General features: G+C 39.4%; 1 long non-coding RNA gene across 1 annotated transcript in view; it reads right to left on the bottom strand.

The window, feature by feature from the left end:
* Window positions 1–16,623, bottom strand: part of LOC119231602 (uncharacterized) — a 29,472-nt gene extending 12,849 nt beyond the window's left edge. Inside the window, exons 1-3 of the long non-coding RNA XR_005121915.2 lie at window positions 16,599–16,623; window positions 9,954–10,126; window positions 2,394–2,485 (exon numbers count right to left, since the gene is read on the bottom strand). This is a non-coding gene — a long non-coding RNA (uncharacterized LOC119231602). The remainder of the gene's footprint in view (window positions 1–2,393; window positions 2,486–9,953; window positions 10,127–16,598) is intronic.
* Window positions 16,624–26,237: the final 9,614 nt, after the last annotated feature.

The following is a 26,237-nucleotide window of genomic DNA, read 5'->3' as shown; positions in this document are numbered from 1 at the left end:
TATCATATGGTTTTTATATTTCTTTTTGTTGATGTGTTGGATAACGTTGATTGATTTTTGGATGTTGAACCATCCTTGTGTCCCTGGAATGAATCCTACTTGGTCGTGGTGAATTATCTTATGGATACATTGTTGGATTCTGGTAGCTAAAATTTTATTGAGGATTTTTGCATCAGTGTTCATTAGGGAGAGTGGCCTGTAGTTTTCCTTTTTTGTGTTGTCCTTGTTCGGTTTTGGTATTAGTGTAATGTTGGCTTCATAGAACGTGTTTGGTATTGTCCCTTCCTTCTCAATTTTTTGGAAGAGTTTGTGAAGGATAGGCACTAGTTCATTTCTGAATGTTTGGTATAATTCATTTGTAAATCCATCAGGTCCTGGGCTTTTGTTTTTGGGGAGGTTTTTGATTACCATTTCAATTTTGCTGCTTGTAATTGGTCTGTTTAGGTGTTCTATTTCTTCTTTATCTAGCTTTGGGTGATTGTAGAGTTGTAGGAATTTGTCCATCTCCTCTAGATTGTTGAACTTGTTTCCATATAACTGTTCATAGTAGTTACTGATTATTCTTTTGATTTCTGCTGTGTCCGTTGTGATTTCTCCTCTTTCATTTATGATCCTGTTTATTTGTGCTTTCTCCCTTTTTTCCTTTGCGAGCCTGGCTAGGGCTTTGTCTATTTTATTGATTTTTTTGAAGAACCAGCTCTTGGTTTCATTGATCTTTTGGATTGTTTTTTAGGTTTCAATTTCATTTATTTCTGCTCTGGTTTTTACTATTTCTTGTCTTCTACTGGTTTTGGGTTTTTTTGTTGTTGTTGTTCTTTTTCTAGATCTTTGAGCTTCAAGATTTTGTTGTTTCTTTGAGTTCTTTCTTGTTTCTTGATGTGAGCCTCTATTGCTATATATTTTCCTCTTATTACTGTTTTTGCTGCATCCCATATATTTAGGAAATTGGTGTTCTCCTTGTCATTCAATGCAAAGAATATTTTAATCTCTTCTTTGATCTCCTCATTAGTCCAGTGGTCTTCCAGTAGTGTGGTTTTCAATCTCCATGAGTTAGGAGAGTTCCTTGCCTTCTTTTTATTGTTTATTTCTAGTTTGATGCCTTCATGGTCAGAAAAGATGGTTGGTATGATTTCGTTCTTGGTGTATCTGTTGATGTTTGTATTGTGTCCCAGTATGTGATCGATCCTGGAGAATGAATCATGTGAGCTTGAGAAAAATGTGTACTCCGTTTTTTTTGTGGGGGGTTTAGTGTTCTATAGATGTCTTCTAAGACCATGCACTCTAGATCCTTATTTAGAGCTTTAGTGTCTTTACTTATATTTTGTCTTGTTGATCTATCCATTGTTGATAGTGGTGTGTTGAAATCTCCCACTATGTATGTGTTTTCTCTGATGTCTGTTTTCAGAGATGACAATAGTTGTCTGATATATTTTGGTGCTCCTTCGTATGGTGAATATATGTGCACCTGGTCAGCCCCAGCGGTGTGTTCCCGCTCCCCCTCTGGGCTGGGACTGCAGGCCAGAAGGGTTCTGGCGTGGGCGAACTTCCCAGCTCACCTCTGGCTCTTCTGGGAGCCTTCTGCTGGTTTCAGGCAGTCTTTACTGAAGAAATGTCCCTGTTCTAAAATGGCGATGTGGGATGCACTCCCTATGCACCCGGTCTCAACTTTGCAGGATTTCAATGAAATGTTCCAAGTCAGACATTCTTGCCCATCTGAAAGCCTTGTTCCAGGCTGGCTACTGAAGACTTAACTCTCAGATCACTGATTAGATGTTTACAGGCAGAAAGCAGATTGCCTTGCCTTCCTCTCTCTCCACAGGACTCCCTGAGGACACTGTATAACTGCCTGGGGGTCTTGCCAGTCACTTCACACACTGCTCTGTACAGATAAACAGCCTACAGCTATTTTTTTTTTAAAGGTTTAATCTTTCATTTATTTATTTTTTTCAAAGATTTATTTATTTATTTATACAAGCACTGGGTACAGTCAGAAGCACGGGAGGGTGAGAGAATTCACCAGAGCCAGAGCAGGGAGCAGAGCAGGCAGAAGGCCCGAAGTACACTACTGAGAGGAGCAGCGGGTGGCAGGAGAGGTCTGCATGCCATGTCGGACACTCCTCCGGTGGCCGGGCAGCGGCCTGGGAGCAGCCGGGGATCGCACACGTGCTGCAGAGGCTGTAGGCAACTTCTCAACCCAGCGGTCACCCGCTGTGCCACTGGGGAGGCCTAGCCTACAGCTATTTTAGACTCTAGTCTGGGCAGCTTCTATTTGTCTGACACTTTTCATTTTTGATAAGTATCACAGAGTCAAGTATTTTCATTTCTATTTATATTACTTTATCACCAGGCTTTATTCCCCTTAATTACAAAAATAGCAGTAGGTATGTGTTCACCTTTCACCTGTGTGATTTCATTCTCATCCTTCCAAAAGTGCTGCTTTGAAAGTAGTCAGTTTTGAAGATAGACAAAATCCACACATTTCCACCTAAAGACATAAAAAAGTGGTTTTTTTAATTAGGTATCCAACCTCCCAGAACAACTATAATAACAGAAGCTATACTATACAGTACTAGAAACTTATGCTTCCACTGGTCAGCTAATAAGTTTGGAAATGTAAATCTTCACAAATTTCAATTATTTTAATCTGAGAAATTGGTCCAGTATTTCTACCCCTCTGGTTCTTGTAAGAAGTAAATAAGAGGATTGGAAAATATCCATGATTATTCTTCAAAGCTTGTAGAATTAAGTGATCAATAAACAGTGATTGAAACTGCATCTGAGACAGTGAAATTGTTGATGTGTATGCCAGGATTAAAAACAAATATAACTCTCTTCATCTTCTTTCTGATTTACTTCGCTGAGCATGATCCCTGGGAGTGAAGTCTAACCTTTCATCTGTTTTTACTTTTATAACTTCTCTGAAAGCCTCCCATGGTGTTTTCATATTATTTATCAATTTTTGCACCAGCTGATAATCAAAACCAACCACAGTCATGATTTACAACCTAAAAAGAGCATCCTGGTATACTGAAATTTCTAATGATGACATGGAAGTATACTTTCATAAACATTGATTATAATAGTCTCAGAGTATGAATTGAGTACTCCCTAAAACTGTTAGTCATCATTTTTGGGGAGTGTCCTTAGGAGTTCTCTGTCCATCACTAGTGTCTATACTTCCCTGGAGGGAATAGAGATTGTCAGTGGGATGGTCATCCCCACCAAGAAGTGCACCAGTCTAGATAAAGGAAGGACATCGTAAGGTCACCCAAATTGTTGCATGTACCCCCATGAAGAACAGTCACCCAAATTAGTATAAATCATGGATATTTCTTTTTCTTTTTAATAAATTTTATTTTTATATTCCCCATACAATTGCAACCCCCTTATTTTGACCCCAATTCTCCCCTCCCCACCCCCTACCCCCCATAGAGTGTCTCTAGTTCATAGTTTTTTGTTGATTTTGATTTTTACTTTTTTATAGTTATTCATTTTCCTGGTCCCTTATTTAAGTTTTCTAGATTCCTGCTATGAGTGAGACCATCTGGTATATTTCTTTTTCTTTCTGGCTTATTTCGCTGAGCATGATCCCTTCTAGCACCATCCATGTTGCGAAAATTGCATGTGTTTATCTTTTTTGAATGCTGAGTAATATTCCAAATCATGGATATTTCTTAAGTCTTTCATTTTACTAGCAAAGGAAAATATCGCATTAAAGTGAGAGTGATAAGTCAAAGATTAAATGGATCGTTAGCCTTCCCAATTTCCCAGTCATGCAAAAATGATCATTCTTACCACAATCATGTTTCTTTGTAACACCCTTAGTGGGGTGTCAGGGGGAGCCACATGAAATTACCAATTTTATGTACTTTTTTATATAAATGACAATTTCATATGGTTCTGTCTAATAGGAAGCAATAGAGGGAAGAAGAATAAATAATATGTAATTTATAACACTGGTCACTCCATCCTAATAGATGATTTTGCTTCATACAATACATGTTGCAAAACTTCTAGGGACTTCCAAGCTATGTGGGATTGTCACCAGAAGTCTAATAACTAGAGTCAGTTTTCATAAAACTATATGACCATGGCTAACAACTAGGATAATTCATTTCAACTGCAATGCTATGACACTAGCTTTATAAGCACAAAGCTAGACCACCTACATACAAAGTCACTGGTCACATAAAATAAGTAAAAATCGTCCAGTTCAGGTCTCTATCCATAAAACCTAAAAAGGGCCTAAGCCAGAATTAATGAGATCTTTGGTTATTCTTCTAAACTTTTCACTATTCTCAGTACATGGTGTTCCTCCCCTCCCACACCTGCGTCCTGGCTGATCTTCCTCCCTCCTTCACCTTTTTGGAGTTCTACCCACACGTCCCTCCAAATGCTTTGCTAAATCATTATTTACAGGAATACTAGTTGCTTGCCTCTCTGTGCCCTGCCACAATGAACAAATATCTCATAACATATCTAATTTTTTCTTCTGATGTTTGTCTTCCCCATTGCAGGGTGAGTGCTTCAAAAGCAGAAACTGCCTTACTAATAGTTAAATCATAAAATATAGAATAGTATGTGATACTCTAGTAATAGACATTATTAACAATATCAGTGTATAAAATTTATAATATAATCAAAAACATATATGATATAGTCAAAAAAATAAATTCATAACCTGTTTAAAAATTTGAATTTAAAATAAAGCTATGTATGCTGGTAGAAAACTAGACTTTCGATGGCAATCATAATGTCACATATATAGATGTTGAAGTATAATGTTATGTACTTGAAGCCCTTACAATGTTTTAAACCAGGTTATTGCAGGGTATTTTTTTAAAAAGATTTATTTATCCATGCATACAAGAACCAGCGCACAGGCCAGATGTGCAGGAGGATTCACCAGAGACAGAGGATTCACCAGGAGAGGATTCACCAGAGAAAGAATGGAGAACAGAAGAGGCAGACTGACTGAAATACACTGCGAGGGGAGCAGCAGGGCGAGACAGCAGAGGTCTGCTTCACCATGTGGGATTCTCGCCTGCCAGCCGGGATCAAACCAGCACTGCAGAGGCTGCGGACATCTTCACAGTGCTGTGTTCAACTGCCTGCGCCACCAGGGGAGGCCCTACTGCAGGACAATTTTTAAATTAAAATTAAAAATTGATATAAAGTCATTTTCTATAAAAAGTCTAAAATATCCATGCCCCTTAAAAGCTTAAGGTACCATGGGAGTCTGCATAATTGTCTTTGGCTCCAGGCCTGGTGTAAGTGCCAATTGGAAACACAATCCTGGAATGGCAGCTGGAAGCTGAGCTCACACCCAGAGACACACTATGGGTTTGGGGGGAGCAGGGGAGAGGAAGGCTAAGCAAAATAAGGGGGGTGCAATTTTATGGGGAAGATAACCAAAATGAAAATGCATACATTGTGCAAAAATGAAAAATGATGTAAGAATTATATAAAATAAAATATTAAAAAAAAAAGGTGTGTTAGGGCCTCCCCTGGTGGCATAGGCAGATGAGCGCCCCACTGTGAAGGTGTCCGCAGCCCTGGAGCACCAGTTCAATCCTTGTAGGCTGGTAGGGGGCCCATATGGCGTGTCAGATCTCTCCTGTCTTGCCCACTGCTCCCCTCAGTGTATTTTGTCAGTCTGCCTGTTCTGTTCCCCACTCTGTCTCTGGTGAATCCTCTTGCCCTCACGCACATCAGGCCTATACCCCAGTTCTTATATAAATAAATAAATAAATAAACAAACAAATAAATAAATAAATAAATAAATAAATAAATCTTTTAAAAAATGTATTTTTTTTTTCCTGGGGTCTTGTTTTCTTGTCTGAAGGTGACTTATCAGGCTAAGCACCTTTAGGGAACTTCACAGGGGACATGAAAATGATCAGATGCTACAGTCAAAGAGGAAATACCAAGATCTAGTGATGAATAAAACCCTAAGCTTTAAATAGTGCTAACTTTAAATCTAAAAAAAGTCAGTTAAGAGCAGCATGGGTTATGCAAGCAGTTATTTCTGATTCCCCCCCACCACGCCATGCTTGCTGTGAGGTGTGGCAGCAATTCACCCCTAGAGACCTTTATTCCTTGCTCTGTGACTTAGCTCAGGCCTGCGTGTGCCTTAGCTTGTTCTGAATACATTCAATAACTGCTGGCTTTAATCTTAAAAATGTCTTTTTGTAGGGGTATTTGCCAAAGGTTTGGATTCTCACAATAAAATGACATTAATCTAGATAGAATATTCCCCCTTCCCTTTGGGGATACATTCCAGGTGGGTGCCTGAAACCTGACAGTACTGGACGCTATGTGTACTGATTTTTCCTGTTCCTGTCCTGTGTATAAACCTGTAATAAAGCTTAATGTACAAGTTAGGCACAGTAAGAGATTCATAACAATAACTAGTAATAAAATAGAACAGATAGGGCCTCCCCCGTGGTGCAGCGGTTGAGCGCTGGGTTGCGAAGCTGCCCGCAGCCTCTGCAGCACCGGTTCGATCCCTGGCCCCCGGGCGAGGATCCCACATGGCGCGCAGATCTCTCCTGCCACCCACTGCTCCCCTCAGCAGTGTACTTGGGTCCTTCTGCCTGCTCTGCTCCCTGCTCTGGCTCTGGTGAATTCACTCACCCTCCCGCACTTCTGAGTGCACCCAGTGCTTGTATAAATAAATAAATAAATCTTTAAAAAAAATAAAATAGAACAGATAGAAAGTTATTTAAGTATGGTCTCTCTTTTACAAAATATCTTATTGTAGGTAATACTTTTGAACTTTGGTTGACCATAGGTGACTGGAACCCAAGGGAAAGGGAGGGCTGTACTGTGAGGAGTTTCTAGATTCCTGCTATGAGTGAGACCATCCGATATTTTTCTTTTTCTTTCTGATTTACTTCGCTGAGCATGATCCCTGCTAGCTCCATCCATGTTGCTGCAAACTGCATTTGTTTATCTTTTTTGATTGTTGAGCAATATTCCATTGTGTATATGTACCACATCTTCTTGATCCAGTCATCTATTTTTGGGCATTTGGGTTGTTTCCAAAGCTTAGCTATTGCAACAGTGCTGCTATAAACATAGGGGTGCAGGTGCTCTTTGGAATTGCTGTTTCTGTGTCAATTGGGTAAATACCTAGGAGTGTAATTGCTGGATCATATGGAAGCTCTATCTTTACTAGGTCAAGAAATCTCCTAACACACATTTTTAAGTACACTATCAATTAATAATAAGTCCTTCATAAATAGGTTTCAAAGTGCAAACAATATAAGAGAAAACAAGTAGTACCACACAATATCTAAATTTCTCCTGGAGAAACTGGCCTTGTCATCTACACTAAATGTCCATGGGTTGAATCAAATAATGCCAAGTGGTCAATACCAGATCCCAGCTGCATACTCACCGGGTCTCATTTACCTAAATTACCACTGCATCAAGCAAAGCAGATTAGCAACTGTTCTTCACATTATGTTCTTTTCTAATTGTACTCACTGCATTAGTTACCCCAAATAATATCTCAAGACCCCCAAATGTTCTCTAAGATAATGACTAAGCAAATAAAATTTAACAACAATAACAGGGAAAAACCCACACCAAAGTGAGTTGTAGTTAATGTAAGAGCATTTTATGTAATTCCATCTACATGATAATTACACAGAACAATTTTAACAAGTTTTCTTTCCAATCTAGTTCTTGTATGGTTTATAAAATCCTCACTTATTCAATAAGGATGACCTTATTGATTTCTCGGGTGTTTTGTGTATACAAGATTTTTCCATGTAACACAGGTTTTAGGAAGCACCAGTTGGAAACTGTAGAATTTCCTGATAAAGCTTCATGCAAAGGGTGCTGTTGCAATTAAAAAAAAAAAAAAGTGTTACTCATGGTACAGGATGCCCAGTTTAATAGGGATATTCATTTCTTTATCCTCACTTTTCAATAAATAATCTGTAAGTATTTTTCATGACACAATTCTGAATTTAGACAGTAAATTCAGGATAAATTTTCCTTCTAATTGTCTTTAGTTGTTCTATTTCATAGAAAATTTTAAAGTACAGTGTTCACATCAATAACTTGGGACCAAAAAAAAATCACCTTCACATTTTCAAATTAAGTTACCACTTAGAGCACTAAATCATTTCAAAGTCACCTGAAGAAAATAGTAATAAGAAAGAAACATTATAGAAAAATTTCAGCAGTCACAATATTAAGACCAGTGTTAAGTTTTTCTTATGAAATTAGCTTTATCAATTGGTTCTATCATGTTATCTGAGAAATGACAACACTAATATTTTCTATGAATAATGGGGCAATTATTTGAAATAAAAATGTATGGAAAGATAAAGAAAGACTGTCCCTCAATGTTAGCTAAATGATTGGATCGATGGATGGATGGATGGATGGATAAATGATTGTATGATTAGACTTGGTCAACAAATGAATAATCCTCAAGAAATCTAAATACAAATAAAAACACACACAAAATGAGGATTAGGAAAGCAGAAAGCAAAAATCATTAAATATTAATAGCCATAATATATGTTTATAATACCAAAGTGTATTTTATTGTGTCTGTCAACTATCCAATTATTTACAGGCTGATGAACATACTGAAACACTGTGTCTAAGGATTTTCCTATCTGCCTCCTTAGCCTACACCTCCAGCTCCACATACACACTCTCTCTCCTTTTCTCCAGCACCAGCAATATTGCTGTCCATCACAGACACAATGTATACATAGATGCACTTGAGTGTGGTACGAAGAATTCTAAAATGGCTCTTGGCATTCAGACCTCGTCTGGAATATATATGATGGATATCTTGCCCATGATCAGGTTACCTAGCCACGGTGAGGAATTTTGAAGATGTAACTAAAATTCCTAGTCAACTGATGCTCTACTAATCGAAAGGGAGATTTTGCTGGCTGAGCTATCAGGTAAATCCTCAAAAAGAGACTGGAAGCCTCAAAGTGGAAAAAAAGAGAGTGCATGCATGTGGAGCTGGAGGTATGGGCTAAGAGGGCAGAGAGACATCCCTGATGGACTTAGAGATACAACATCCATGGATTCTAAAACTGCAAGAAAAGAATCCTACCAACAGCCACCTCAGATGAAACCCCAGCCCCAATCCTAGCATAACTGTGCTGTAGCCTTGTGAATGCCCAAATCCTGACCTACAGAAACAATGGGATTATATGTGTACATGGTCCTAAACCAGTAAGTGCATGGTGATTTGCTGTGCAGCATAGAAAACTGACACACTAGGAAATAATGATATCACTGGGAGAAAGCATTTAACATGCATCAAACCCCTGATTCTAAACAACTTTATGAGGTGGGTATTATTTCCATGTTTAGATGAAACAAACATGACTCAAAGAGAAAGGTTATGTGACCAACATGTACAACTTGTGGTAGGGCTGATGACTCTAAACCTATTTTGTTCAATCTGCCTTTCTAACTAAGATGTGTCCATTTGAAATGGAAATTTTTCAAATCCACAGACCATTTATCAACAATAACAGGGATATTGTCCTTTACTTCTTAGCTTTCTAGCGGGCAAATTTGTAGGAAATCACATAGAGTTCTTGTTATATGATACATCCATTTTATAAGGATGAACACGGTATTCGTTTTCTGCTAACCTAGATTATTCACCACTAGTGGCTGGGCAGAGTTTCCAAAGGGACCAGTGATTCACCTATATGAGACCTTTCAAACCCAGTTCCTTGGAGTCACAGGTGAAAGGATCAGCCTTGCTCAAGGGTGGAAGGAGTTTACATGGAACATTTGGCAGCCTTACAAAAATGAAGAACAATAGTAAGAAGGCTAAAGTAGAAAATTCTTTGCCAGGTATGTACCCACTTTACAGACAGAATGTTTACTTTAAGTGAGCTTTAATAACCAAATTGAAAACTAATCTGAATAAAGAAGGATTACTTATCAGTTCTCACTTTAATCTTCAGTTGAATTTTTCTTTGTCATCTTCCAAGGGTTCATTAACTCTTGGCAAGTCGATAAATGTTTTTGCATTGCTAAGAAAAGATGTTTGATCCTTACAAATCATCTTCATCACAGACTGGAATGAAGTGAAGACTGAACTTCTGGTCTGATCATCTTTTGAAACCTGGAGACAAGAAAAAAAAATGAACTGCAATTAAACAGTGACCAAGAGTAACTCTCTCACAAATTTCTGTAAGCACAGTCCTTTCTTGATTGAATATACAAGATGCTCAACATGTCAAGATTTGGAATCTCTGCTTCACTCTTTTGTGTCTTTGAAATACTTTTTAAAACACTCTAATGTTTTGCTTTAGCCTACATCCTAGTAAAAGAAATACAACATAAACTCCATGTACACACACACACACACACACACACACCCTGGAAAATTCTTGTTTTTTTCTTTTTCCAGTAATAATATCTAAGTCCATAAACTATCACCAATTCAGCCAAATGAATGGTTTTAATATGTGTCTCTACTGCCAAATTGTCCAGATATTTAACAACTATCCAAATTACCCAGCTGTTGAGCATAGTGTGGTCCTGCCCCGGCAGCAGCTCTGAAGACACTGCCCTCCATCCCTCACCACAGAACTCTGTCTCTGGGTACTCCCACATAACTCCTCTTCCCAATCAGTCCATCTCAGGAAGAAAGCATTCAAGCAAAATCTAATATCACAAACTAATATCATTCAGCAAATGGTCTGTAATTTAATCCAATTATTTATATATGTAAATAAAAATGTTAAGGTTTTTGAAAGCAATTTACTTTCTTTTTTTAACATCTCTCCCTTTTTTTACATTTTTAGACAATATTTGCTTCCCTCCACCCCCTCAGATTGAGTCCCCCTAGAATTTCCTTCCCCAACGCACCCATGCACCATCACCACAGTCCCCTGTGCTCCTCCCTTCCTCCCTCTCACCCCTCTCCCTCCTCCTTTCCTGCAGTATGTCTCTGGTTTATAATTGTCTGTTTTTGCTTTGTTGTGGTTTGTACTGTAATTATTATTTTTTTACACTGATGTCTTATTTGGTTCCCCTATATTCCTGTTATAAGTGAAAACATCCGATATTTTTCTTTTTCCTTCTGGCTTATTTCACTGAGCATAATTCCTTCTAGCTCCATCCACATCACTGTGAATGGCATGAGTTTATCTTTTTTGATTGCTGAATAATATTCCATTGTGTATTTATATCACATCTTCTTGCTTGATGCCTTTATGATCGGAGGAGATAGTTGGAATAATTTTGATTTTCATGTATCTATTGATGTTTGTCTTGTGGCCCAGTATGTGATCAATTCTGGGGAATGATCCAAGCACACTGGAGAAAAAATGTGTACTCGGATTTTTTTGTGTGCAGTGTCCTATAGATATCTGTTAAGTCCAGGGCTGTAGTGTCTTTGTTTATTTTTTGTCTCATTGATCTGTCAATTGGTGAGATTGGGATGTTGAAGTCTCCCACTATATATGTATTTTATTTAATATCTGTTTTCAGAGCTGGTAATAATTTTCTAATACATCTTGGTGCCCCTTCATTTGGTGAGTATATGTTGATGAGTGTTATATCTTCCTGATGTATTGTCCTCTTGATCATAAAGTAGTGTCCATCTATGTCTCTTTTTATCTTTTTTAATTTGAAGTCTATTTCATCTGATATAAGTATGGCTGCTCCTGCCTTCTTTTCTGGTCCATTTGCTTGTAGGATTGTTTTCCAAACTTTTACTTTCAGTCTATGCTTATCTTTTGTGGTTAAATGTGTTTCCTGGATACAGTGGAAGGTAGGGTTGTTTTGTTTTTTTTTTTTTTTTTTTTTTTTTTTTGTAATGCATCCTACTGTGTCTTTTTATTGATGAGTTTAATCCATTTACATTTAGAGTTAATATTGATATGTTGGCATCTGTGTCATTTTGTTTGTCTTTTTTGTGATTTTATTCCTTGCTTTATTCTTTTTTTGGTCATTCCTCTGTTGGTTTTGGCTTTAGGACTTCTTGTAGAATTTTTTGGAGTGGGGGTTTAGTTGTAATGAATTTCTGAAGTTTCTGTTTGTCTGGGAAAGTCCATATTTTTTTTCTTCGTAGAGGAAGGAGAGCTTTGTAGGTAAAGTATTCTTGGTTGGCATTTGCTGTCTTGAAGTTTGCTGTTTCTTCCCCTTTGCCAATTTCATTATTTTTTCCTTGCCTTGGATTCTTTCCAGCTTTACATTATGGTAATTGGGAGTTCTTCTCGCTTCTTGTATGTCTATATTCATCTCCTTTTTCACTTGGGAAGTTTTCTTCAATTTTCTCCTTGAATAATTGCTCATTTCCTTTGTCTCTCTCCTCACCTTCTGGAATGCCTATAACTCTTACATTTCCTCTCTTCATGGAGTTTGATAATTGTCTAAGAGTTTCCTCATACTGCTTCATTTGCACTTCTCTCTCCTTTTCTCTTTTAGCTTTTTTTATTTCTGTATCTTCGATAGTACTGATCCATTCTTCCATTTCATCGATTCTGTTTTCATTGCTTTTCCCAGAGTTCTTTATCTCCTCTAGTAATGTTTTAATCTCCTGCGTTTCTTTTCTTTCCTTTCTTAAAGTCTCAATTTCATTCTTCAGTTCAGTGAGTATTTGTCTCAAATCATTTTTTTTTCCTTTTCATTTTCTTTCTGCTTTTTAATCATGATGATTATTAATTCTCTATCTGATAGACCGAGAAGTTCTTCCATGTCATCGTTGAGCTATGGTGACTATATTTCTTTTTGTGGTGTGTCCCCCTGCAGGCTTGCTTGGTTATTTATATTTTTTCTTCTCCCTGTTGTGTGCTTTCTAATTAGTTCTATGCACTGGGATGTTGTGCCACTGGTGTTGGCAGGCATCTCTCTGGAGTGCTTCTTTAGGGATGTCAGAAACTGTTTACCAGACTGAGAGAGACCAGCACTGGTAGGACAAAACTCCACCAGGGTGTTGATGCTGTGTTGCTGGGCACTGTCCCTTACAGTTTGCTCCCTCTGTATTTACACAGTTCCAACAGGGAATCAGCTAGTTGGTGATTTTGTTCTGGTCACAAGGTGACGCAAGAGACACCTTCTTGCTGACCTGTGCTTTTTCCCAGTGGTTCTCTGAGTAGTGGAGTGGGGTGGAGGGGAGCACCTCAACACAGAGGCTCTTTTCAAGCTGGGTGCTGTGTTTGTCCCGTGTTCACCCGGTGCTGTGCCCACAGCTGTATGGATCCCGCACCCTGAATTCTGTACTCTAGGTCTCATTTCCAGGGCTGCCAGATCCAAAATGCTGGCTGTCACCCTGTGCAGTGCCTGCTGCTATGGCGTGTCCCATGCCCCAGATTCTGAGCCTGGCTCTCAGTTCTAGGTTGGGGTCTTGCTCCATGCCTTATTTCCCTCCTTACACCTGTTTGCATGGCCCACCCTCTCTCAGAGTCTGAGGGTGTATTTGGGATCCCTGGTTTCCAACCATAGGGTGTTGGTGATATTTTCTCTGGGCTAGGTGGCGCCAGAGATCTTTCCTAGTGTCCTTCCAGAACTGTTTTTTTTTTTTTTTTCCCCTGTGGGCCGCAGGGAACAGAGTGGGAGTGGCGTGGAGCATTTCAATGGCGTGGTGCTATGTCTGCCCTGTGCCCCACAGTTGTGGATATCCCGCACAAAGCCCTCAGATCCAGGACTCGGGCTGTAGCCCAGTTCAGTATCCGCAGAAATGGTGTCTTTTGCATCCTGCTCCCTTGTCTGGGCGCCTGGTTTCTGATTACTCAGTGAGGGACTTTCACCTCAATGAGGGCTCCCGCGCGTCTCTCCGAAAGCCTAGGTTGCAGGCGTGGGGGACCTGGGCAGCTGCGATCTGTGTGTGCTTTTCAAGGGTGCCATTTTTCCGCACAAGCTTACAGGCTGGCCTTGGGATATTTGTAGGTCTCTGGGAGTCTTTGTTTTTCTCTAATGGTGCCTGGAGCTGTTTGATCACCTCTGTGGCGATTCCTGCACAATTCCAGTTTACAGGGTGTTGTGGCTGAAATAGTTCCTTTCCACTCACAGTCCCACTTGATGTGTAGTTTGTTCTTATTTGGTTGTTTTAGGTTTTGTTTTTGTTTTCTCCTCCTTTCTGTTGGTCAGAGAGTGCCGACTTTGTGGGTGGGGGAGGGTAGCAGGGTTCTGAGCTTTCCTCCCTTCTAGTCCTCTTTTATGGCAACTTTCTTCTTCAGGCAGTTTGCCAGAGTTGCCCGTTTATCTTCCATGTCCCAATTCTCACAGGTACCTGCCGCTTTTCCTCCCTATATACTATTTTTTTTTTTTTTTTTTTTATGGAAGGTCTTATTCACAGTGCTTCCTAGCTGCCATGTTGATCTCTTCCTCTATACCACATGTTCTTGATTTAGTCATCTATATTTGGGCATTTGGGTTGTTTCCAGGTTTTACCTATTGTAAATAGTGCTGCAATAAACATAGGTATACAGGTGTTCTTTTGAATCAATATTTTTGTGTCCTTTGGGTAGATTCCTAGTAGTGGAATTACCAGATCATATGGTAGCTCCATTTTGAGTAGATTGAGGAAACTCCCAACAGCTTTCCACAGTGGTTGGACCAGTTTGCACTCCCACCAGCAATGTAGGAGAGTTCCTTTTTCACCACATCCTTGCCAGCATTTGTTGTTGCTTGTTTTTTTGATATGTGTCATTCTTACTGGTGTAAGGTGATATCTCAGCATAGTAGTTTTGATTTGCATTTCCCTGATGATAAGGGATGTTGAACATTTTTTCATATGCCTGTTGGCCATTTGCATTTCCTCTTTGGAGAAATGTCTTTTGAGTTCTTCTGCCCATTCCTTGATTGGATTGTTTATTTTATTTTTGTTGAGCTCTGTGAGTTCTTTGTAAATCCTTGTGATCAGTCCCTTATCAGTTGAATGGAGTGCAAAGATTTTTTTTCCTAATCAGTGGGGTGTCTCTCTGTTTTGGTTAATGTCTCTTTGGCTGTACAGAAGCTTTTCAGTTTGATGTAATCCCAGGTGTTTTTCTTTGCCTTCTCTATCACTGCTTTGGGTGATGAGTCTTAAAGATGTTTTTGAGATGTATGTCTTATAGTGTTTTACCTATATTTTATTCTATATATTTTATGGTTTCAGGTCTTATGTCCAGTTCTTTTATCCATTTTGAGTTGATTTTTGTGCATGGTGAGAGGTAATGGTCTAGTTTCATATTTTTGCATGTAGAGGTCCAGTTTTCCCAGCACCAATTATTAAGCTAAACACACCCTTAGAATCTCATTTGTGCTAATAATTGATTTAGTGATTTCTTTATGAAAACCACAAACTACTCACGCATGGATAGGAAGTAGGTCAGCACAGTCTCTTTCATCTGATTTGAGGGATATACCATACTTTATGTAATTCTTTTGCCTCCAGGGCCATTAAAAGGTATCCCCATTCCTCTATATTTTTGTGTAATGCAAAATTTGGAGGTTAGAAGAAAAATAAAGAAAAAAGAGCAAATGCAAAGATAGCAAGTCTAAATATTTCCCCAGGGCCCAAGATCAAACACACACCCGTTGAAATTCGGGCATATCGAACAAAGCAGGGATTTTAAGTGCCCATAGAAATCTGGAAGGCATTCAAGGATATGGCTGGCTTTGGCGAGCAGTTGACTTAGGCTAGAGATGAGGTCCAGCTGGGATCTGAGCGTGCCACTGACTTCCAAAGGTATTAGAATCTCAAAGGGAAAGCACAATAGTAAATAAGCAACACTGTATTTTTTACTTTCACAAGCATCTTTTTTTTTTAAAGATTTATTTATTTATGCATACAAGAGCTGGGGTATAGGCCACAGGTGTGGGGGGTGAAAAGTTTCACCAGAGAAAGAATGGGGACTTAACAGGCAGATTGACTGAAGTACACTGCTGAGGGGAGCAATGGGCTAGTCAGGAGAGGTTTGCTGCTCCATGTGGGCTGTTCCCTGGCCGACTGGTGATCTAATTCATGCTACAGAGGTTACAGACAGCTTCATAGTTTGCATCTTAACTGGTTGCACCACCAGAGAGGCCCTTACAAGCATCTTTTAAGCAGTGAAAACTTGACTGCTATGAGTGAGACCATCCGGTATTTTTCTTTTTCTTTCTGGCTTATTTCACTGAGCATGATCCCTTCCAGCGCCATCCATGTTGCTGCAAATTGCGTGTGTTTATCTATTTTGAATGCTGAGTAATATTCCATGGTGTATATGTACCACATCTTCTTGATCCAGTCATCTATTTTTGGGCATTTGGGTTGGAACAGATAGTACTGTTAAAACTAAACCAGGAGCAAACGTGATTTACTGTTAAAAATTCAATCATTTTCAAAGTAGTTCTTATCCAAAGTAGAAACTTAAGAAAATTGTTTGAAGAAAACAATTTTTGTGTGAAATAATTTACATTTACATACTGATCCCCTATATTCATACCATGCACATGTCATTCCACCTTCCTGACTCTGAAATATGTGTTGGTGTGCATTTTGTGGATGCGATACTGAGGTTCAGAGAGATTTAAGGTATCTACCTGAAGACTCACAGTGAGAAAAGATCAGGGTAAAGAGTTTAACCCAGGCATTAGAAATATCAAAGTCCTTTGAAACTTACTTGTGCTGTCAGGGCTTGACACGTTCTGCATTTTCCTGTTATTTGCATATTATCTATTCTAGAATATCAATTCCATGAAGACAAGGGTTAATTTTTTCTTTCTTTCTTTTTTTTGTTCTTTCTTTCTTTCTTTCTTTCTTTCTTTCTTTCATTCATTCATTCTTTCTTTCTTTCTTTCTTCCTTGGTAATTTATATAGCTACAGGGATTAGAGGAACATCTGGCAATATTAGTTGTTCAGTAAGTGCTGGATGAAGAAGCAAAGACAATCTCTTTCATCCAAAGTGAGAAATCATAGCAAATCTTCCTCCTCGTTCATTTGTACACTGAATTTTCAGTTTTTCAACTTACACCATGGCCCCAACTGTCACTGCTTCTTGTTCTTTCTCATTAGAGTTCCACAGCTATCCCTTAGTTCTTGCTCTAGCTGACCTGCCATCCCAAGATCACAGCTCCATCCTTCACAGACACACTCCACTAATATTGATGTGGTTCCTCACTAAGAAAATAGAGAAAATGCAGACAGGAGAAATGAGTGTAGGCTTTTGTCATTTGTTTGGCTTGCCTTTCTAATTGTTGTTGCACTTTTGAAGTGCCACACAGCAACTTCAACTTATGGTGGGAAGGACTGGAATTTAGTCACTACACTGACAGACAGATGAATGCACCCCATTAAAGTAGCAAACTGTGTTTTGCAAAAAGGCTTCACAAATTCACTGTTGGGCCTCCCTGGTGGCGCAGGCAGTTGAGCGCAGCGCTGTGAAGCTGTCTGCTGCCTCTGCAGTGCCAGTTCGAGCAGACCTTTCCTGTCTCGCCTGCTGCTCCGCTCAGTAGTATATTTCGTCGGTCGGCCTGCTCTGTTCCCTGCTCTGTCTCTGGTGAATCCTCTCACCCTCCCATGCATCTGGCCTGTCTTAAAAAAAAAATCTTAAAAAAAAAAAAAAATTCACTGTCAAGTGCAACAGAAGGTGCATGGACATGGAGTGACCTGAGCTGTGCTGGAATGCTGGCATCTATGTCCATCATTTTAGACTGCTCTGCCTGCCACCTCTGAGTAATATCACACATTAACAGCTTCCTTGGCATCATGCATATAAAAGTCTCCTAATAACTAGGGGCTGCTATTATTAATGGTAACACATTGTGTCTGGGAGATGGAATCAAGCCCATTATCTTATCCCTATGACCTTTATCAAAGTAATGACTTGAGCCCTTAGAATATTAATTTCAAACCAGTGTTTGTGTATATAATAGAGTGGCCACTAAAATACTTACTCCCCACAATGGCTTTTTACCTATTTTACAGTGGACATGTGGAAAGTGGAAAAAGGGGTCAAGGTGAGCAAATACAGACTAGCTATTCTGCATGGTAGCCTGGAGTATTGATTCTACCAGACAGAGGTGGCCTGGAAAATTAAGTGGACATTTAGGAAATGTCTACCATCTTGCTAATGGTTCAAAATGTTGTGGGCCTCCCTGGTGGCACAGGCAGTTGAGCTCAGTGCTATGAAGCTGTCCACAGCCTCCACAATGCCTGTTGGATCCCTGCCAGCCATGGAGCAACCCACATGGCACAGCAGACCTCTCCTGTCTCACCCGCTGCTCCCCTCAGCAGTGTATTTCATTCAGTCTGCCTGCTCTGTTCCCCGCTGTCTCTGCTGAGTCCTCTCATCCTCCCGCACATCTGCCCCAGTTCTTATATAAATAAATAAATAAATCTTTAAAAAAAAAAAAGTACTTGTTGTGAAAAGTTAATATTTGTTCTAGGTATCTGTGTGTAATTCAACATGAATACATTGTATTCTTAGAGTAACAGAAAGAAGATAAACCACAAAAGAAATTGGGTTATAGTGGCAAATATACCCTTTCCTGAATCTTAATCCTGTTCTCCAGGGGTTAGAGTGACTAAAGCAAACTCGCCCATATTTGTAACACCTGTGATAGTTCAGTTTCTCTCAGATGTTGTCAAATCTACACCTAGATAGAAATTTGGAAGACGACCAGCCTGTATGGGTAAGAGATGAAATATCTGGAATTGCCAGATTCAAACAGTGGAGGTCAAAATACAAGGATCTGAAAGATTCAAGACCAAGGACAAGACTGGGAACTGGCCTGTGGCCTCATGGCACAGGTCATCTATATAGCACTAAGTCAGTCTGCCCTTGGGTAGCTGTACTCATTGTCTTCTTTCAACTCTTTCCCATATATATTATGACATTTAGATTTCTCCAGCCCACCCCACTCTCATTCTACTATATGTGGGTATTTGTGGGAGGGGTATTTGTGGGTATTCTGGGGAGGGGTAACAGCAGCTTCTGACTTGGGCAGGAGAAGTAGCAGCTTGGAGTGCATGGCAGAACTCAGACTCTTCAATTACACTCTAGGAAGGTGGTCCTTATGGAGGGCACTGGGTTGAGTGGTGTTTTTCCCTGTTGGTCCTTCTGCCCTGTAGACTGTCAGTACTATTATGCCAAAAGCCCTGATGATCCCAATTCCAAGGACCCCTGAAAGGCCTCGTGAGTAGCACATGATTCTGCACCTCTACCTGGAGTCAGGGAGTGTTTATTGTATTGGTGTCATGTACCACAATAAGAGGATCTGAGGTGCATCTTCATCTAGACATGGTTTTTCATCAGTAAAAAAAAAATGCTCTAGCAAAAGTTTCAAATGATAATTTTAGCAATAAAGTAATTTTTAATTAAGGTACTTTTTTTAGATAATGTTACTCAACAATTAATAGGCTACAACATGGTAAACATAATGTTATAGACAATGTAAAACAAAAAAAAAATTTGCAGTTCACTTTATTGCAATAGTTGCTTTATTGTTGGTGATCGGAAGGGAACCCCATTATCTACAAGATGTGCCTATACCTATCTACAAAGGAAGCGGTCACTCTGTGATGTCACACTGCCTGAGTTGACCACCCCCAGTTCTCATCACTTTTACTTCATAAATGACATTCCTCAGGTTCAGATTTCAACTCATAGACAATATCAGAGAATATACTTTGGATCCAGGCAGGCCACACAGTCCCAAGATTTTTCATCCTCAGGAAACTCCAGTGGGAGATAAAGAATGTCCCGATCACGTCTTCCAGACAAATCTATGGTGAGGACACTTGAGAGAACCTGTTTCAAAATGCAAGGATTGGCATTGAACATCCCTGGCACATGCATCCCTGGCAGAGCTCCCTCAATAATGTCCTAAGCCTTTCCTGCTGACACATGGAACCCAAACCTCCATTCTAGTTCAAACATTCTGGATGACAATACGACAATGTTCCTAAAATGTGACTCAATTTTCTGACTTTCAAGCAATCTGCTCTTGCTGATGAAGCAGGGACAGTAGGGCAGGACCAACAGTCCAGCACGCAGCCACATGTGCTCCGGTGCTTGCACCAATAGACCGCAAGTCATTCTTCTGACATGGTCTAAGCCTGTTATTTAAGCTTATCATCTTCACTTTACACTGTTATCAGCATGAGACTGTTTTCCGCTCCCTTTCTATATTGAAGACCAGATTTCAAGTCCTCACAATTTTGGAAAAGAAGAAGCAAATCAATGCATAAGAGAGACTGAGGAAAATTTGTTTTAGTGTCTATTATATTGGTGTCATGTACCACAATAAGAGGATCTGAGGTGCATCTTCATCTAGACATGGTTTTTCATCAGTAACATTAATATTATGCCTAGTCATAAAGCTAAAAGAACAACAATTGGACTCCCTGCTTATGTTTATGATCTTGATGGGAATGACTGCTGCAAAAACCAGGCCCAGCAAGTCCCTTTGTGAGCAGAAACTCTTGTTCAAAAGAAGGACTCATCACATGCTTGTATAATGCAATAAAATTTCCCAAAAGTCATTAAGAAATAGAGTGGCTAGTCAGGGTAGTCCAGAAAAACAGATCTACTTTGTGTGTATATGTACATATATTTGTGTGTATATGCTTATATATTAATGTATATGTATATGTATGTGTGTCTCTCTATATGTACACATATATGTACACATATGTACACAAACACACACACATACACACACACAAACATATATATATATAGAGAGAGACACAGAGAAAAACAGAGAAAGACAGAGAGACAGAAAGAGAGAGTGAGAGATTCATTTTCAGGACAAATCCCAAATTTTCAGGGCATGTCAGCAAAGCAAGAAGCCTAGAAGGTAGTGAAAATGCAACTCAAAACCAAAGCCATCACAGGCCTCCCTGGTGGTACAGGGGTTAAAGTCTCAGTGCTATAAAGCTATCAACCAACAGCCACTGTGGCATGAGTTCCATCCCCACCAGGGAGCTAATCCACATGGCATGGCACAGCGGACATCTCCTTCCTCACCTGCTGCTTCCCTCAGCAGTGTATTTCAGTAGATCCACCTTTTCTGCTCCCCCCTCTGTCTCTAATGAATCCTTTCCCCCACACACACTTCTGGCCTACAGCCCAATTCTTGTATGCATTAATAAATAAAATAAATCTTTAAAAAAATGTCATCTGGAGGCATAATTCTTTCTTCCTTAAAGGACCTCTGTCTGTTCTCTGAAAGCATCAACTCTCTGGATAAGGCCCACCCACATTGGGGAGAGCAATGTTTTACTTAATATTCACTGATTTATATGCTAATTTCATTTTAAAAATAACTTCATGGTGACATTTAGATTGGTATTTGGTAAAATACCCAAATACCTGGGTATCTTGGTCTAACCAGATTGACATACAAAATTAATCATTGGAAATTTGCCAAAGTATTGAAACTTTTTGTGAGAGAGCTGTTAAGTGTTTTATACCTAATTAACCTAAAATCTCTTTTCAATTTGGAACGTACAGGGTACAAACACAACTGGGGAAAGGTTTCCTTAATCCCATTATTTTCAAAATGCTATTTGAAAGTGGAGAGTGGCTTCCTACAAGAGGAATGGGTTTCATTTTTATTTTATTTTTTTTTGCATAAAAGAACTGGTGTGTAGGTCAGAGGTGTGAGGCAGGTGAAAGGAATCACCAGAAACAGAATGAGGAGCAGAACAGGAAGGTCTACTGAAACACACTGCTGAGAGAGCAGGGGGGAAGCAGAAGAGGTCTGCTGTGCTGTGTGTGCTAGCTCCTTGGTGAGGGATGTAACTCAAACCCTGGTGGTGATAGCACTGAGCCTTAACTTCTAGGGAAGGGAATTCAAAGGAGAAGTGGAATGGGTAGCTTCCAGACAACCACTTTTTACTTTGATTAAGGACCTCCCTCATGGCTCAAGGGGTTGAGCACTGCACTGTGAAGTTATCCGCGGCCTCTGCAGTGCAAGTTCGATCCCTGGCCTGCTGGGAACATCCCACGTGGTGCAGCAGACCTATCCTGTCTCACCCGCTGCTCCCCTCAGCAGCGTATTTCAGTAGATCTGCCTGTTCTGCTCCCTACTTTGTCTCTAGTGAATCCTCTCACCCCCCAAATCCCTGGCCTGTACCCCATCTCTTGAATGCATAAACAAATCTTTAAAAAAAATAAAAAGATAGTCTCTCTTTTGTTAGTTCTATAAAATGGGCTTCTGTAGGAAATGTTCCTTGAAAATGGAACCTATCCAAGGTCACAGCTCCAGAAAAGCATCCTGGGCTTTGCATAAACATCACTACAACCAGCCAATGAGTGCCCCTCTGTGTTTGCTATGGAACCTTGTCAAGGGCATCACCTAGTTATCCTTAGGTGGGGTCACAGCCAATTAATCTCTTAGAATTTAAAGATTTATTTTATTTATTTATTTACACATACAAGAACTGGTATGTAAGCCAGAGGTGCAGAGGGTAAGAGGATTCACCAGAGACAAAATGGGGAACAGAACAGGTGGATCTACTGAAATACACTACTGAGGAGAGCAGCAGGTGAGACAGGAGAGATCTGTTGCACCATACGGGTATCTCCATGACCTGTAATTTTACTCAGGCTGCAGTGGCCGGATAGTGATAGCTTGATAGCATTAAGACTTAACCCCTGTGCCACCAGGGAGGCAAATCTTTTAGAATTTAGACCCAGGGCAAAAATATTTTTATTAAAATTTGTGTGCACCTGTTTTGACTGAATAAGGAAGGTCTTGAACATACCATATGAAAACTCAACAAATCATACACACAATTCCCTAACAGAGTACTTCCAATTTTTCTCTGCAGTTTTGCCAGCTTTGCTTGCCTTTTATTAAAGTCTTGCTAGGCCCATTGTTCCTGTTTGAAAGTCACCCAAAGCAGGTGTAAGCAGATGGGAACAAAAAGAAAATAAAAGGAAAATGTTAACCTGTTGGCAGCTCTTCACCCTAAGGGGAGCCAGAGTCTTCTGAGAATGCCTGGTTACTCTGCACACAGAATTCCAGGATGTTAGAAGTTCTGCAAATGGAACTTCTTCGCAGAATTGACTCCGGTTCTCTGAGGATGTGCTGGTTTGTGCATGTGTTCCCTACTAACCAAGAAAAGCTTGTTTTCAGTAGTAATTTATTAATCTGTATAAGCAAAAACACAACTGCATGCTATTTTCTTGTTCCTTTGTTCATATCTTCAATAAAAGCTTGGGCTGGGAGAGTGAAAGGCAGAGCTGCCCTCCATGGAACTTTCCCCAGCCTCCCCCCATTGCAAATTCATTTAGACTCTGAGTCTTCGTTAATAGCAGAAAACTTCATCAGCTGTCCTGTCTGCAGCATTAACCCCAATGTTTTGTTGGATTTAAACACCCAATGTCTTTCTTTTTCAGTCATCTTTCCACTTGGACTTTGCTTAGGTTGATATAACAAAATTATAAGAAACATTACAGCATGTTGTTTATGCTTTTCCTATGTATCTATGTTAGCTTCAAAAGCTTAAAGGAGCATGAACAGAGGATCCCCACTGCCACAATTTCAGCACATAAACATACATACAAATTTAATATGAAACACATGCCATATACACAAATACAATTAAAAAAACACAAACACCTCCTACATGGACATACACACACAGAGGCATACCACATGCACATACAGACAGAGCACAAACCACATACAAATATACCCTCACAAACGCACACATGCACACACATTCAGACAATTAAATATTTATTTGGTTTCGGAGATTCCCTTTAAAATGATGATGGGTCTCCCCAGTGGCAAAGCGGTTGAGCACTGAGCTGCGAAGCTGCCCACAGCCTCTACAGCACTAGTTTGATCCCCGTCCTCTGGTGATGATCCCATATGGTGCACAGATCTCTCCTGCCGTGCCCACTGCTCCCCTCAGCAGTGTACTTCAGTCCTTCTGCCTGTTCTGCTCCCCACTCTGGCTCTGGTGAATTATCTTACTCTCCTGAGCTTTTGACTGTACCCAGTGCTTGTATAAATAAACAAATAAATCTTTAAAAAATAAAAATAAAATAAAATGAAGATGATCCTGAATCAAACCAAAAGTTTTTGCACATAACACTAATGATAAAGGACTGATCACAAAAATCTGCAAAGAGCTGATGAGACTCAACAAAAACAAAGAAAATAATCCAGTCAAAAAATGGGCAGAGGAGCTAAAAAGAAACTTCTTTGAAGAGGAAATGCAAATGGCCAACAGGCATATAAAAAATGCTCAACATCACTTGTAATCAGGGAAATGCAAATTAAAACTACCATGAGATACCATCTTACACCAGTGAGAATGGCACATATTAAAAAAACTAGCAACAAATGTTGGTGAGGATGTGGAGAAAAAGGAACTCTCCCGCACTGTTGGTGGGAGTGCAAACTGATCCAACCCTATGGAGAGCTGTGTGGAGATTTTTGGACCTACTAAACATAGAGCTTCCATATGATCCAACAATTCCACTCCTAGGTATTTACCCAAAGGGCACAGAAACACCAATTCCAAAGAGCACCTGCACCCCTATGTTTATAGCAGCAATATTTACAATAGCTAAGCTTTGGAAACAGCCCAAATGCCCAAAAATAGATGACTGGATCAAGAAGATGTGGTACATATGCACACTGGAATATTACCCAGCATTGAAAAAAGATAAACACATGCAATTTGCAGCAACTTGGATGGCACTGGAAGGAATCATGCTCAGTGAAATAAGCCAGAAAGAAAAGGAAAAATACCGGATGGTCTCACTCATAGCAGGAATCTAGAAAACCTAAATAAGCGACCAGGAAAAGAATAACTATAAGAAAGTGAAAATCAAAATCAACAAACAACTATGAACCAGAGACACTCTATGGGTGGTGGGGGGCGGGGAGGGGAGGGATTGGGGTCAAAATAAGGGGATTGCAATTGTATGGGGAATATAAAAAATAAAATTTATTTTAAAAAAATTAAACAAAATAGGCAAACCTCCAGCCAAGCTCAAAATAAAAAATGGGAGAAAACACATAAATAGGATTACAAATGAAAAAGGAGATATCAGAACAGACCCCACTGAAATCAAAAGAGTAATGATAAATTGCTATGAACACTTATATCAAATAAAGTCAACAATCTAAAAGAGATGAACAAATTCCTAGAATGATGTAATCATCCAAAGCTAATTAAAGAAGAAATAGAAACATCTAAACAGACCAATTACAAGCAGCAAAATTGAAGCAGTAATCAAAACACTCTCCAAAACAAAAGACCAAGACCAGATGCTTTCACAAATTAATTCTACCCAATGTTCAGAAATGAACTAGTGCCTATCCTACACAAACTCTTTCAAAAACTGAAAAAGAAGGAATACTACCAAATACGTTCTACAAAGTCAACATTATACTAGTACCAACACCAAACAAAGACAACACAAAAAAGAAAATTACAGGCCAATCTCCCTAATGAACACTGATACAAAAATCCTCAACAAAATCCTTGCCAACAGAATCCAACAATGCATCAAAGGGATAATACACCATAATTAAGTGGGATTCTTCACAGGGGCACAAGGATGGTTCAACATATGAAAATTGATCAGTGTAATCCAATACATCAACAAAAAGAAAAATAAAAATCATATGATCATACCAATAGATGCTGAGAAAGCATTTGACAAATCCAACATCCATTTATGAAGAAGGCCCTTGAAATTCTCAGGAGAGAAGGAACATACCTTAACATGATAAAAGCCATATACGACAAACCCTCTGCCAATATTATTCTCAATGGCAAAAAGCAGAAGGCTTTTCCTTAAGATCAGGAACAAGACAAGGATGTCCTCTCTCACCACTGCTCTTCAATATAATACTCGAGGTCCTAGCCAGGGCAATAAGACAAGAGAAATACATATAAGGAATATGAACAGGGAAAGAAGAACTAAAACTATCACTATTTGCAGATGATATGATAATGTACATACAGAACCCTAAAAACTCCACAGAAAAACTACTCAAAATAATCAACCAGTTCAGTAAAGTAGCAGAATACAAAATCAACACACAAAAATCAGTAGCCTTCCTATGCACAAACAATCAATCTGAAGAAGAAGAAATCAAGAAAACTATCCTTTTTTAATTGAAACAAACAAACAAAAATTAATACTTGGGAATAGACCTAACAAAAGAGGTGGACGACCAATACAAAGAAAATTATAAAACACTGTTAAAAGAAATAGAAGAAGACACAAAGAAATGGAAAGACATCCCCTGCTCATGGACTGGAAGAATTAACTTTATTAAA

The sequence above is a fragment of the Talpa occidentalis genome, unplaced genomic scaffold (genome assembly GCF_014898055.3).
Source record: "Talpa occidentalis isolate TD23 unplaced genomic scaffold, MPIMG_talOcc4v2.1 talOcc4.10, whole genome shotgun sequence".
Taxonomy (NCBI): Eukaryota; Metazoa; Chordata; class Mammalia; order Eulipotyphla; family Talpidae; genus Talpa; species Talpa occidentalis.
The sequence above is the reverse complement of the archived record's forward strand: the minus strand, read 5'-3'. Positions and strand labels throughout refer to the sequence as shown.